The following is a 15,936-nucleotide window of genomic DNA, read 5'->3' on the forward strand; positions in this document are numbered from 1 at the left end:
TGTATGTAAAGGACAAAGGTGTGAAGGTGATTCAGTGAAAAAAATGTCACATAAATTCTCATACACACACAAACACATATGTGTACATAAATATGATAAGATTATATCAGCCTTGCATTCTTTGGAAAAACCCCAGTTGACTGGGATGTATCTTTTTTTATATTTATATTGCAGATTTTGATTTGGTATTATTTTGTTAAGAATTTTTTATTCTATATTCTTGAGGGATATTGTTCCATAATATCCATGTCTTTGATATCTTTGTCTAGTTCTGGTATTGCATTTATTTTAGTATCTGATTCATGCTGGCCTCACAAAATGAGTTAGGAGGTATTATCATGTATTCTGTGGTTTTCTGCAAGATATTGTCTGAATTTGGCTTTCTTTCTTTCTTAAATGTTAAATTTATCAGGGAAACCATTTAAACATGGTGTTTTTCTTGCTGGAAAGTTTTTAACTAGGAAATTAATTTCTTTAATTCACAATAAGATACATGAAGTTATTTATTTCTTCTTGAAAGAACTTTGGTACTTTGAGCCATTTTATATATAAGTTGTTAAATTTATGGGCACAGAGGTATTCATTGTATTCCCTTATTATCACTTTTCCCCCTTTTTTATTGGGATGGCACTGATTAAAAAAATTATACAGGTTTCAGGTACACAGTTCTACAGCACTGTATTGTGTGTTCACCACCCCAAGTCAAGTCTCTGTACATCACCATTTATCTCCCCATACCCTCCTCCACCTCTACCCATCCCTTCTACCTCCCGTAATCACCACACTATAGACTCACCACAATTCCTTTCAAGATATCAATGGCGTGTTTCATAGAACTGGAACAAATATTTATATAGAACCACAAAGACCCCAAATAGCAACAGCAATCATGACAAAGAACAATGCTGGAGGAATCATGCTACCTGATATCAAGCTATACCACAAATCCATAATAATCAAAATAGCATGGTACAGGCATAAAAACAGACATAGAAATCAATGGAAAAGAATAGAGAGCCCCAAAATAAACCCATGTGTTTATGGTCGATATTTTGCAAAGGAGGCAAAAACATACAATACTCTGTTCAATAAATGGTGTTGGGAATATTGGACAGATACATGCAGAAAATGAAACTAGACCAGATTCTTACACCATACACAAGAAAAAACTCAAAATGAATTAAATCCCTATTATCACTTTTATGTATAAAATGTTTGTAATGCTGTCTCCTCTATAAATTCTGCTATTAATAATTTGTGTTTTCCTTTTTTCCTCATAAATTTTGTTACAGGATGAATAATTTTATGGATTTATTGTAAAAAACATATTTTATTTCATGGACTCTATTGTTTTTAATTCCATTGATTTAAATTTTTTATTTTTATACTTTGTCTCACTTTGAGTTTAATTTGCTACTTTTATCTCATTTCTTAAGATGAGGCTTACATTATTGATTTGAAAACCTTTTCTCATATGAGCATTTAATGCAAAATATTCCCTCCTAAACCCTGTATTAGCTGTATTCCATATATTTTTATATGTTGTATTTTCATTTCCTTTTAGTTAAAAATATTTTGTTATTTTCCCTAGGAATTCTTCTTAAACATATGAAATATGTGTAAGTATATGTTTGACTTATAATTACTGCTTTGATTTTCCATATATCTTTCTGTATTTTATTTCTAGTTTAATTTTTTCATGGTTAGAAAATGTGCTCTTTGTGTTTTCTGTTCTTTAATATGAGTTAAAGTTTGTTTTATGGCCCAGAAAATGGTTTGTGTTAGTACATGGTTCAAGTTCAATTAAATAAACAATTGATTTCAGCAGTTTTTGAAGTTCAAATGTCAATTAGGTAAGACTGGTTGATAGTCTTCTTTAGATCTTGTCCTATACCTTGGCTGATATTTTTTCTCTACTTTTTCTGTTAATTACTGAAAAAGGGATGTTGAAGTTCTTTCATATAACTGTGCCTTTGGCTATTTCCCCTTTAAATCCTCTCAATTTGTGTCTCATATATTTTCAAACTGTTCATTATATGATTACCCATTTATGATTGTTATATCTTCCTTTTAAAATTTATTTTATTTTTATTTATTTATTTTTTTACTTTTTATCTTTATTGTTGAATGTATTACAGATGTTCCTCATTTTTCCCCCAATGACCCCCTCCTTTCCACTCCCGCCCCCATCCTGCCTTTTCCCACACTGTTTTCTGTGTCCATTGGTTATGCGTATATGCACATAAGTTCTTTGGTTTATTTCTTCCCACCCCTAAACCACCCTTCCCTTTGAGGTTTGTCAGTCTAGCAACCAATTTGTACTTCTTGATCCCTTCATCTTTTTCACCCATTCCCCCAACAACTTTCCCATCTGGCAACCAACAAAATGTTCTCTATATCTATGAGAATGTTTCTGTTCTGCTTGTTCATTTTGTTTGTAGATTCAATTATTGATAGCTATGTATTTATTGCCATTTTGTCTGTTCATATGTTTTATCTTTTTCTTCAAGAAGACGCTTCAAAATTTCATATAATAACGGTTTGGTGGTGATAAACTCCTTCAGCTTTTCCTTGTCTGGGAAACACTTTATATGGCCATCGATTCTAAATGACAGCTTTGCAGGATAGAGTAATCTTGGTTGTAGGTTCTTGCTTTTCATCATTTTGAACATTTCTTGCCACTCCCTTCTGGCCTGCAAAGTTTCTTTTGAGAAATCAGCTGACAGTCTAATGGGAACTCCCTTGTAGGTAACTAACTGCTTTTCTCTTGCTGCTTTTAAGATTCTCTCTTTGTCTTGAACCTTTTGAATTTTGATGATGATGGGTTTGGTTCCCGCTAGTGTGGGCCTCTTGGGGTTCATCTTGTTTGGGGCTCTCTGTGCTTCCTGGACTTGTATGTCTGTTTCCTTCCCCAAGTTAGGAACGTTTTCTGCCATTATTGTTTCAAATAGGTTTTCAATTTTTTGTTCTCTCTCTTCTTCTTCTGGCACCCCCAAGATGCGAATGTTGGCATGCTTGAAGTTGTCCCAGAGGCTCCTTACACTATCCTCATTTTTTTGGATTGTTTTTTCATTTAGCTGTTCTGATTGGGTGTTTTGTGCTTCCTTAGTTTCCAAATCGATGGTTTGCTTCTCAGCTTTACCTACTCTACTATTGAATCTGTGTAAATTATTCTTTATTTCAGTTAATGCCTCATTTCTGACTGTGCCTCATTCATTTCTGACTGGTCCTTTTTTATATTCTCGAGGCCCTCACTAAGTTCACTGAGGTTCTCACTAAGTTCATTGAGCATTCTTATAAGCAATATTTTGAACTCTGCATCTGTTAGGTTGCTTATCTCCATTTCACTTAGTTCTTTTCCTGGGATTTTGTTCTGTTCTTTCATTTGGGACCTGTTTCTTTGTCTCCTCATTTTGGCTGCCTCCCTGTGTTTGTTTCTATGTGTTACTTAACAACAGGTATGAGGCTATCTGAGACCAGATGCTGCTTGTTTGAAAGAATTTAGGAAAAACCTGAAGCAAGATCCAAGACAGGCCAATCATATAGCTAACCAACCGGCAACAGCTTGGATGGGCCTGAAAGTTGGGTGGGGTGGGGCGGGGCTTCAAGGAATCACCAGGGCAGGGCAACCAGTATGAGCCAGGTTGCTGGAGTCCCAGATATGGCAGCTGTCTGCCGCTCCAGGGATGGGATCACCAAAGGAGCAAAGACCTCTGACAGCACATCTGTCCCCGAGAAAGCCCCCTCTCCAGACCTCGCTCCAGTGCCAAACAACTCAGTTCTTCCATGTATGACTCTGGTGCCCCTGAAGTTGCCTCCCCTCCTAGCTTAGAGAGAGAGGGTCAAATAAGTTCATGTGTGGGCCTTTTAAGAGGAGCTGCCTGGGGCTCCAGCCACCTCAGCTTCCCTGAGCCTCGGTTCTTGCTGGTTTTTCCAGCCAGAAGTTATGGGGACTTCTCTTCTGGGTACTGGAATTCTGAGTGGGGCGCCTGGTGTGGGATGGGGACCCCCCAGTCCTCAGGAAGGACCTTCCCAACTGAGGTATCCTTCTAATTTTTATCCGCCACATGTGGGTGTGGGACCAGCCGGTCACGCCTCTGCCCCTCCTACCAGTCTGGATGTGGCTGCTGCTTTAATTCCGTAGTTGTAGGACTTCCATTCAGCTTGATTTCAGGCGGTTCTGAATAATGGTGGTTCTGTAGTTTAGTTGTAACTTTGATGTGGTTGTGGGAGTACGCAATACTGTGTTTACCTATTCCGCCATCTTGACCGGAAGTCTATTTTATTTTTAAATTACAGTTTACACTCAACATTATTTTTTTTAATTTAAATTTTTTGTTAATCCTCACCTGAGGATATTTTTTCCATTTTAATTTTTAGAGAGTGGAAAGAAGGGAGGGAAGTGGATGAGAGAGAGAGAGAGAGAGACAGAGAGAGAAACATCGATGTGAGAGAGACACATGGATTGGTTGTCTCCTCACACACACCCCATCCATGGCTGTGGATGGAACCTGCAACCCAGGTAAGCGCCCTTGACCAGGAATCAAATTTGTGACCCTTTGGTGCATGGTTCTATGTTCTAACTACTGAGCACATGGTCGAGGTCTCAACATTACTTTGTATTAGTTTCAAATGTACAGCATAGTGGTTAGACAATCACATAATTTACTAAGTGGTTGTCTTGACATTTCAAATGCCCACCTGGCACTGTACATAGTCATTACAATATTATTGACAGTATTCCCTATGCTGTACTTTACAACCTGTGACTATTTGTGACTACCAATGTGGACTTCTTAATCCCTTCATCTTTGTCACCGAGACCTACAACTTCTTTCCACTCTGGCAACCATCAGTCTGATGATCTCTATATTATGAGTCTGTTTCTATTTTGTTTGTTTATTTATTTTGCTCTTTATTTTCACTTATAAGTAAAATCACATGGTATTTGTATTTTTTCTGACTGACTTATTTCACTTAGCATAACACTCTCTAGGCCCATCCGTGCTGTCGCAAATGGTAATATTTCATTATAGACTTTGCCTAAAAGTATATTTTGTGTGATATAAGTTTTTCTACCACAGCTTTTTTTTCTTTCCAATTGCATGAAATAATCTTTTTCTGTTCCTTTAATTTCAGTCTGAATGTGTCTTTCAATCTGAAGTTGGTCCCTTTTAGACAGCATATATATGGATAAGGGTGTGTGGTGTTCACCAGGTTGAAACAGATTCAAACTTGTCTCCAGTGCTGAGTATGTGGCCACTCATCAAGGTCACCAAGACCACCCGCCATCTTCCTTCTGGAGGGGCCATGTCTCAAGGAATCATCACAGGGAGACCAGTGGAATTCATCAGGCTAACACAGATGAAGATTTGGCCCTGTGGAGAGAGGTCTCTGTGCAGAACCTGAGGTGCCATGTGGGGCAAACTGGCAGCATGTGGGGCGAAAATGGCCCTTGGTCAAAAGCCACACAGCTCAGTTTCTCCCTGTTTTTCTCTGATACCCCTGAATCAGCCTGGATCTTCTTGAGAGCCTTCCAAGGAAGACTGCAAGGCAGGCCCAGGCTGGCAACAGCCATAGACTCCTCTGCAGGGTACGAGCTTGGTAGGTTTGGACCACAGTGCGTCAGGGGGGTAGGGCTAGCCATCTTCAGTCTGATGTGTATGTGTGTGTGTGTGTGTGTGTGTGTGTGCATGTGGGGAGGTCAGTTGCATGGGGGAAAAATGGATATTTCCCCGAGCCACACACTAAGTCTGTCCCTGAGCATTTCTGGCACCCCTAAGGCTGCCTGGACCTTCTTGGGAACCTTCCAAGAAATACTATGTTGGCCCCAGGCTGCCCACTGCTTAGCTGATTCCTCAGCAGGAAAGGAGCTTGGCAGGGCAGGGCTATAAGTAGTCCAGAGGATGGGACCAGTGGATCTCTCCAATCCAATGCCCTGTGGAGGGGAGTGCTGGATCCTGATGAGATGGCAACTGTGGGTGACATGGGAGGGGGACTTAGCACAGGGACAATGGCAGCTGTCCCTCTAGCTCTCTCCCCGGAGCCACACAACCCAAACTCTCCCTGTGTGACCCTAGTCTGAGCTTTTGTCCTTTGCTGGAGCCCAGTGTCAGTGCCTGTGAATGAGATTTTGTGTGCTGACTGTTTAAGAGGGTCCTGGGTTTCTAGCCCACTGACTTCCATCTCTCCCTGTCCTGTGGAATCTCTACCGATTTTCAAAGCCAGGTGTTATGTGGGCTTCTCTTCTCATTTCCAGAGCTCTGGGCTGTGGAGCCTGGCAGGAGGTTGAGACCCCTTGCTCTTCAGCGGGGACCTTTGCTACTGAGATATCCCTCAGAATTCTCAACCACAGCACGTGGGTGTGCGGCCAACCCTTTATGCATCTCTGCCCTTCCTAACAGTCTCAAAGTGACTTCTTCTATAAATCCTTAGTTGTAAGACTTCTGTTCAGCTAGTCTTCAGTTGGTTATTTAGGTTGATTGTTCTATAATTTAGTTGTAATTCCAGTTTGGTCCTGCTCCCATTTTGGATCCTCTGATTGTTGTATCTTTTCTTATGAATCAAACTAAGAACATGGTATTTCTCTCAGAGATCCAACCATCCATACTGCCCCACAGTTTTTCCTGATAGAGGAGGTCCCCTTGGGGTAAAGTAGTGAAAGAAAAGAGAGAGAAGAGACTCTTTTTCTGGATTTCCTTTTGGGAAATAAGTAGAGTTGCTTTTGGGGCAATGCCAAAAAAAAACAACAACAAAAAACAGTGACTTTCATACACTCTGGCTCACTGAGACCTCTTTTTCTGATCCCCTGGCCTGAAAGTTAAGTTTCTCTTTGGATTTCGGTTGCTCATGCCCTATTTGGGGTTAAAGCTGAGATGAAAGAGGAAAAAATGTTCAGAAACTTAGTCCTGTTATAGATTGTCCATCAAATATTTACTCGCCTCCTTAATCTGCCTGCTGTTGTTTCAGAGTTCTCAGGGATTTCCTTCTTGTATTTCATCCAGAGGTTTCGGTTATAATCATGGGAGAGGTACATCAGTGAGGTAGATTTATTATGTCTGACCAGCTTTGGAATTTAACTAACCTTGCTTCACAATGGTAAAATGAAGATTCAGACATTAATAGAGGTAATTCTGAAGCCCTTTTTTAAATCACTCATTTCACACCTTGCATATAAAAGAGAATCTTTACTTTTATATATTTTATGTGAAATGAAAAGATTTCTAGGCTATTATTTCTATGTGTTACCTGGAGATAGCTGAAAATAGAACAAGAGCGAGAGGGAAAGAAATGTCAATAGTAAGAAAAAGAAAGGGAAAGGGAAATAAAAAAGATCAAAAGATAGGTAGATGTGATTGGCTTACATCATTTAAAACATGCACTCGTGATATGTCTTGGTTAGGGTTCATGCAGAAAACAGATGTTATCTATCCTAAAAGAATAACTACAAAGAGTTTAATAAAGGTACTGTTTCTGAAGGGGTAGGCATGGTAAGGAGAGTAACAAAGGATGCTGAAACACAAAGAGACTCCCAACAGTTGAAAGCCTGTACTTGAAGCAACAAGAGGAACAGTTAAGAGAACACACAGTTGCAGACATTGTGTACAAAGCTCGCACAGTTTTATTGGAATTAGTGGCCATAGCCACTGTTGTATACTAGTCAGGGAAACACAAATGGGTCATGGAAGAAACCGACCATATCATTGGATCTGTTGGATCATCAGGCCCAGAAATTAATCTTGCCCTGTGTTTGTGGACCTGTTGCAGAGCCTTCTTTTTCTTGACGTTTCTCTTCAAAGCTAGGAGCCTTATGAGTTACCTGGTAAAAGGATCAGAAAATCTGTGACCATTGTAGTAGTCCTATTTTTTTTTTTTTTTTTTTTTTGCAATTTAACAGATCCTTCTGGTGACTCTCTACTTCACAGAAGACTCTAGATAATTGTGGGATTTTCTTCTAACCTATGTCTCTGTAATGAACCAGTGTGACGTTCTATGGGATAAGAAGAAGGTTGTGTTTCTGGTAGACTCTTTAATGGCAGGGAGCAGAAGAATTGACGTTGCCTTGATATGATATTGAGGGTGTACTGCTGTCACTGACATGAGAAGACAAGATGCTTTTGTTTACCTTTACGAAGTGGCACAGAAAATAAAAGAATTTTTTGGTTAATAGCTGTCTGTTAGCTGCCAGGGGCTAAGTTGATTTGCTCTTTTGTGTTTGCACGGCAAAATTTGCACCTTGAATTAGTATCATCACCTGATTAAGATTTTAATAACCCATAGTTATTGTTTATAACCTGGACTAATCTCATTTTTTCAGTGGTCAATAATATGATAATAGGTGATATGAGATCCATCCCCACCTCTATATCCTATAAACCTTTGGTACTTGCACTAATATGTGCAATACTCTCAGGAATGCAGTGTTGCTTTTAGTCTAATCTTGTCAGTGATGTGGGATGCAAGGTTCTACCAGTTACTAATTATATTTATTCTTGAATTATATGAATTCTGGGCTTGGGGAAATAATTACAAGAGAGGTTTTTAGTCCCATTGACCTATTATGAGATGAACTGAGGCAAAAGCTCCATCTGTCAACTAACTTGTATAAATCCTCACTCTGCCGAGTTGTCTAGGGTGGGTTTTTTAATCTCGAGATTGGCAGAAGTTCACAACAAATATCTAATATCTCTTAAAAAGTCTGGTTATTTCCCTTCCTTTAATTAGAGTTACCTTGACAAACAGCTGAACTTCTGTCTGGAGAAAGCTTCTGAGAAGATTCAAATAATATATACTGTAGTCCTTCATTAGACATGGCCTTCCCTTTGTCAGAGGGACTTCAGGTTTGTGACCTGGAGAGGAGTCCAGGAGTCCCAACTGCTGCTTCTGAACTTACATTTCTCTCTACTATACATAGACTTTTTCCACTCATTTTCATCAAAGAGAACCTTCTTCGGCTTGGAAATCTGGCCTTTTAGTTTATCCTTAGGGACTCCGTGATGAAGTAGCCATTGCCATAGAACCCCGTGGTTCAAACTGCTGTGATTACCACTCTTTCCCTGTGGCCTTGATCAACCCCTTTGACCCAGATGGTTACTGCTGCTATCTGGCATCTACCACTCTCTGGTCCTATTATTTTGTTGGTATCAGGGAAATAATTTTTACTAATCTCTTCTCTGCCCATCTCTAGCCTGTAGAGATTTCAATAATGCTGGGGGCTCCTTGATAATATACTTCTTAATGTCTTAGTGAGGAAAGCGTCCTTTGGGCCCTTCTATAAGAAGTGGTTAGGAAACGGTTGATTAGATTGTACATAATGGATCCATTTCATCTCCCTTGGCCCCAGGACTCCTCTCTTTGAGTATGCCAGGGGAGTTCTGGCATCTCAGTTGACTGTAGGCCCTCTGAGTCCAGGTTTCAATTAACCTATACATCAGATTGTTGACACTGCCCTCAGGTGCTTGAGCCAACACATTAAAACCTGAATCCTAAAGTACTTACTTAAACTTGGCCAGTGTATTTTGTCCTCCTTGTTTTAACACGTTGGAATATGTTGCCGTGCACGTTCTCTGAATTCCTACACTTACAAATTGACAAGATCCTACCAATTTGATCTAAAAGCTGGGTCCTCAGAGAACACATCTCGTCTACCTACTGGGCTGATTAGGGTCTAATCCAATTTATGAGCCTGGAGGCAAGAATGTGGTAGGAGAGGCTCCTAAGGAGAATTTATATGCTTTCATGAGATAAATTCCCTGAGTGGAATCAGTGTATGATTTTCCTGTAGATGCGGGGGGAGGGACTGCTTCCACTAGCACGGATGCTTCATTTCTTTATCATAAAGGGCATTGGAAATTGATACAGCAGCTCTGTAACTCTTTTCTTAAAATTAATATCTGCACTTGATTCTCACTCATAAGTGATTTACTATTACAGTACTTTAATGTTCTTTTCAAACTTAAGGAAATATAATAATGCTGAAGTAGAAAAGAACACAAAGGCAATTTGGAAGGATAAAGATATAGAGCAGGGCCTTGAGGTAGTTATGTATTTTAATGATACATTGAATTTAGTATTTGAGTTTCTGACAGTAGCTGATAAAAACCCACTAGTAATCAAAATTTAATTGTTTGATAATATGAAACAAATTAATCTGAGTTTTTTTCTTTAGACCACTTTCATGAAGAGTATATCCTATAAATATTTGTTTTAAGGTATAATGATTCTAGTCTTAATATAAAGGAAATACTTCAAAATAGGAGCTTGGGCATGAAAGCATTTCAGTAGAAAAACAATGGCTTTCAGCAAAGCCAAGGAGACAGCTCTTGAATGTGACATTCATATTTTTATATATTAGAGGAGATTGTTATTTGGCTTTATTTTTAAGTCTAGCTCAAGGCAAAGTTGAGAACCACCTGTAGTTTATCACTTTAGCCTCAGCTCTTCGTAATTTTACCATATTTTCCTCCATATGGCATGTATCCCAAACTGAAAAATGAAAAACAAAACAAAGCTTATCTTTGCATCAGGTGTTTCATAAAGTTCTTTAGAAAATTAATTACAAAATGTTATATTAGTTGGGACTAAGTAATTTCCATATACTTATTAAACTCAAATTAGTGAAATGATTATAATAATTTAAAAATTAAATAGTGGGAGAGAAGGAATCTAAATAGAAGCTTCATGAATTTTAAAATCCATACCTGCTGAGAGACTAGTGAAGACATTGACTCCTACAATTCAAAATTTGTTAGCAGTGAGAGAAATATAATTTAGAGAGATGTGGTGCTCATCCTATACCATTAAGTACTGAACAGGAAAGAAGCTTCCCTACTGGGAACAAATTGCATTTTCTTTGGAGAGAAATACAAAGGCCGTCCTTCAAGAGGAGTGTTGAAACCAAATAATAATTTTTATCCATAATACCTTTTATCTAAAGAACTCAGTACATTTGCTCAATAATTTTCAGAACATACTTGTAATTTGACTATTGAATTGTAATTTTTTTGTTACAAAGAAATTGAGGCTGAGAGATATCGACAGGTAATAACTGCTATTGAGGTGATTTAAACAGGATGAATTACTAAGAGATTCTAGTCTCAGTGCCTAGAATAATAAAAACCCTTCAGAAAAATAGAATCTGCTCTTTCTAGTGTCCCTGTTCATGATGGCAGCTTTAGAAAGTCATATTTGTATTACACAATCTCCTCTCCTCCCCTCTCCATATTCAGCCATATCTGATTGGATCACCAGTAGGTACATCAACTAGGCATAATTAAACTTTGGTAGCTTGGTCAAGTAGGAATGATCTCTAAGTAATACTTTTTGGTTTTTTTATCCTCACCCAAGGACATTTTTCTATTCTTTGTTCATATAGAATGGGGTGGGGGGAGACATCGACGTGAAAGGGATACATGGGGTGGCCACCACCCACACAACCCAACCAGGGCCGGGGACAAACTGCAACCGAGGTACATGCCCTCAGTGGGAACCAAACCCGGGTCTTTCTGGACCGCAGGTCGACGCTCTAACCACTGAGCCAAACCAGCCAGGGCTCTAAGTAATACTTTTTGAGGAAATAATTAAAATCAAGAAATTAGAAGTAAAAGCAGAACTGAAGAAACACAAGTAAAGTATCTGTGGTACTTAATAGTATTTGTAGGAACAACTATGAAATAGACTTCAAATATTTAGAAATAAAACACATTTTTAAATTATTTTTAATATTTTCATAATTAAAACACATCTAACAGAGTAATAATGATCTGAGACTTTACCCAAGTGCAAGAAAACAAATTAGACTGACAGTTTCATAGATGCTGATTAGAGACACAGATTTTTAGTTAAGAGACAGAAGAGCATATATTACTCATGTTATCAGTGTGGGGCTCTCCATGTCCCCACTAGTTGCTGGTGGAAGAAGGCTTCTTGTGATGTCACAAGAAAAAGAATTTTCTGAGACTTGCACCAGAGAATGGGTGATATTTATTTGCATGGGATTAGACCCTTGAGTTTCCAAGGTCTTATTTCCCTCTATCCTGCCAAGGAAAATGTTGCATTTTGCTTTCAGCAGAGTTTCCTTTCCATATATGCATAGTCTAATCCAGCAACAGGCTAGATTAGTTTGTGTCCTCAGCTGTCGTCCATCAGTCCATTGCATATGGGGTCCACATTGCTGTGGGCCATGATGTCTCTAGGGCCACATGGCTATGGAGGGAACACGGGTGAATTCAAGGAAACAGGAGCAAAACCAGAGAAACAAGAGAGCAAGATTGCTAAGAACCAAGGGAGAGAGCTCCTTTGTCTAGGGAATTATGTATTCCCAAATTTTTGTAGGCTTGCTGTGGCCCCACCCCCTCTGGCCAATGATCTCTGTTCCAGGTTAGACTGACAGGCACCTTCCCTACATCACTGTGACTTTAGTGCACATTTGCCCATCTCCCTTTTGTCCAATTCCTTCCCCCAGTGATTTGCAGGGAAAGGACTGGTGGTTCCCTGGGGAGTATGAAATTGCACCTTCCTTGGTGAAGCTTCCCAGATGGCCATGCTTATCATGTCTGGCCTCCCTTTTGCTCCTTTCCTGTTATTAATAACCAGCTGATTACAATGGGAACACTCACAACAGTAGCCAGAGTATTAGCATTTTGGTGCCAGCTTCCCAAGTCACAATTCCCACAGGGTGACATGAAGGAAGCAAGATGACACTGTTCATGCAGCAGATTCCATGAAAGTAGAGGAACCTTGGACTTTGGAAATTAGAATTGCTTATACCTGTCCTTTTCTCAAAAGGGAAATCTGTCCTTACTCTAAGGGAGATACTGTATGTTCTCCTAAAGCTATTTTCAATACAACCATCCTTAAAAACAGTATAGAACAAAGGCAGTTAGTGCCTTTGCTCACAAAGTTATGCAGAAATATGACAGACCGTGGAGAATTGTTTCCCAAAACAGTGTGTCAGATATATAAAATGATTTCTTTATGCATGAGATACAAAAACAATGGGACACAGAGAAAATTTTTATATGTAAATATTCATATATAAAAATGGCAATTAAGTTAAAGTTTCTTTTTTCACTATTACCAGACTATGTATTTTTGACTGCATGTGTTTATTAATGTCACTAATGTACTATGAAGGTTTTTAATGCTTCATGATAAAACTTTGCATTTTTCTATTTTATTTTACTAAATTTAATACCTAAGTTTTCATGTCTGTTTCTAAATTATAAATGATAATTTTTTAAATTTGTATTGAATTTATTGGGGTGACATTTGGTTAATGAAATTATACAGGTTTGAAGTGTACAGCTGTATAATACATCTGTTTAGTGCACTGTGAATTCACCGCTCAAAGTCGTCTTCTTCCGTCACCATGTCTCCCCGCCTTCCCCTCTTCTGGCTTTCCCCACCCCCTTGCCCTCTGTTGTCTGCGTCCGGTTTCTTTTTTTGTTTTTCATTGCTTAATCCCTTAATAATTATAATATATACTATGGTTTGATTCTACACCATATTTATTTTCCCCCACTAATGTCTCTGTAATTTTTAAATACCTTTTTAAATTGTGTTCAAATAAACATATTACTATCTCAACCATTTTTAAGTATACAGTTCAGTGATGTTAAGTAGGTTAATACTGCTGTACAGCCATCGCCACAGCCCTCTCCAGATCTCTTCCCAGCTTATAAAATTAAAGCCCTGTAACCCTTTAAAAATACTTCCTAATGTAATAATCAAGCAAATAGATTATGAGAACATAAGTGCATCAGATACTGTTTCACTCAAGGATTCTAATGAAAGCAATCTGGCTTGAGTATGTGCTTAATATTTTAACTATTGCTATCTGTGAGCTATGTCAAAGTACAGATCTAGCATACAGCAATGTAGGCCTCACATTTATCAGACATTATGGAGAATTCCGTTCCTATGATAAGCAGGGTTATCTTTCTATAGTTGAATCGGTTATGATCTATAGTTCTTGTATAGTTATTCAAGATGCTCTGGTTGTATACATGATTTCCAAAAGAAATGTGCACAATTGTTTCTAGGGTCCTGGGATACTCTTTATTGCTCAGTTTATATGAATATATTTTCTATACTCAGCAACACATCTAGAAACCATAGGCTTGATTTTTTTTTTTTTAATTGTTGACTGTATTAAAGATGTCTCCTATTTTCCCTCCTTTGCCCAGCTCCACCCTGCCCCTCTACACCCCTCCCCCCACCCAGCCTTCACCACACTGTTGTCTGTGTCCATGGGCTATCCATGTATGTTCTATGACTAATCTCTTCACCTTCTTTCTTCCAGCCTCCATCAATATTTTAGCATTTCTAACTAGATCTAGTCTTCAAACCATGAATTCCTTTGGGGGAGAAACTATTTAGTTGATGCAAGTTTTGACTATTTCATATTGCTATAGTTTCTCTATTTACAAAACTTGTCTCCTGAGCATCTTCCAAGCATCATCAGTCCTAACAATTCCAAACGAGCTTTGGTAAACTCATATCTTGGGTATGCATTTCATTTCATTTGTGTTTACCTTAGTCATCAGTCTGTCCTTCCATATTAGAGTCTTAGTATCTCTTACCATATAAACATTATTGTGAAAAGAAGTTATTCTGCAGTAGAACATTATAGAACTTCTTTCAATTCATTAAGCTCTTATGCATTCTTTATCTTCCATTTGAGCTATTATCCTCTCCACAGTGAGAGTGAATAAAACATTCTCATCTCTGTATCTTTCTCAGCTTTCTTCCACCATCTCATTGCTTGTTTCATTGAATTGTTTTCTGCTTTACTAAGCATTTAAATTATTTTTAACTTATTTTATCATATAAAGTTTGTGTTTAGTAGCACTGCTTTTTAAAAAATATTGATCACTGCTATCCTGACATCTGCTTCTTTACAATAAGTCAGAAATATTTCTGAGGTTTCCAGGCCTCCCTCTTTAAAGGTAGTTAAAAAGTTTCTTCTCCCAAAGTTCCTACAAGGAAATTAATTTGCCTAATATTTTATCTACCTATTCTTTTCAAATAAATATTAATTGCAGGTTTTTAAAACAGAACTTCTTTCTATTACTCAAAATGACAGAACAGTTAGAAATTAAGATGAGCCTAAATTAGTTTCAGGTGTACAACATAGTGATCTGGTATTTATATACCTTATGACGTGACCACCACAGTGAGCAGTAATCATTTGTCCACAAAATATGAAATGCTTTATAAATTTAAGTGGGATCCTTGTGCAGGAGCCATGCTAGTTTTCTCTATACCATTTTAATTTTAGTATATGTGCTGCCAAAGCGAGCACTACTAACTGTATTTTTAAAAATTATTTCTGAACTCATTTGATTTATTTCAATCTACTGCAGTTATTCTTTCTGAAGGTCACACCACCCTAACTTTGCCCAGTAGAAAACTCTTAAATTTGAGTCTTGAGTACATTGGATATGGCCACAGAAGTATTAATAGTTTTATTGCTTTCTGTTATGTTTCAGACACATCTTGTATATTTCCTTTGCCAGCCTTGTAATCACTTATTTCTTTGTGGAGCTTTGGTTTATTTTTATGAAGAAAAACATTAGATACTACAATCTAGACACTAGGAGTGTTCATTACTGCCAGTGGACACAGTTAGAGATAATATACCTTTTTAAAAATAAACTTTATTTTTTAAAGCAGTTTTAGGCTCAGCAAAATTGAGCAGAAAGTACAGAGATTTCTCATGTGTCTCCACCACTATCAACATCTTCTAACAAAGTGATACATTTGTTACAATTGAAGAAAAGACCTTGGCAAATAATTGTCATCCAAAGTCCATAGTTTATATAAGGGTAACTCTTATGTATTTATTTATCTTTCTAATTAACTTTATTTTTATTGTTGACACTATTATAGATGTCTCCATTTACCCCCTGTGCTTTGCCCACCTCCACCCAGCAC

At 38.0% G+C, this 15,936-nt stretch overlaps 1 non-coding gene across 1 annotated transcript; it reads right to left on the reverse strand.

Annotated features, from left to right (window-relative positions):
- Positions 1-15,197: 15,197 nt before the first annotated feature.
- On the reverse strand, positions 15,198-15,304 carry LOC118622068. The gene has a single exon (XR_004957905.1). It is a non-coding gene; the product is annotated as a U6 spliceosomal RNA (small nuclear RNA).
- Positions 15,305-15,936: the final 632 nt, after the last annotated feature.

This window comes from Molossus molossus, unplaced genomic scaffold, assembly GCF_014108415.1.
Source record: "Molossus molossus isolate mMolMol1 unplaced genomic scaffold, mMolMol1.p scaffold_m16_p_8, whole genome shotgun sequence".
Classification (NCBI taxonomy): Eukaryota; Metazoa; Chordata; class Mammalia; order Chiroptera; family Molossidae; genus Molossus; species Molossus molossus.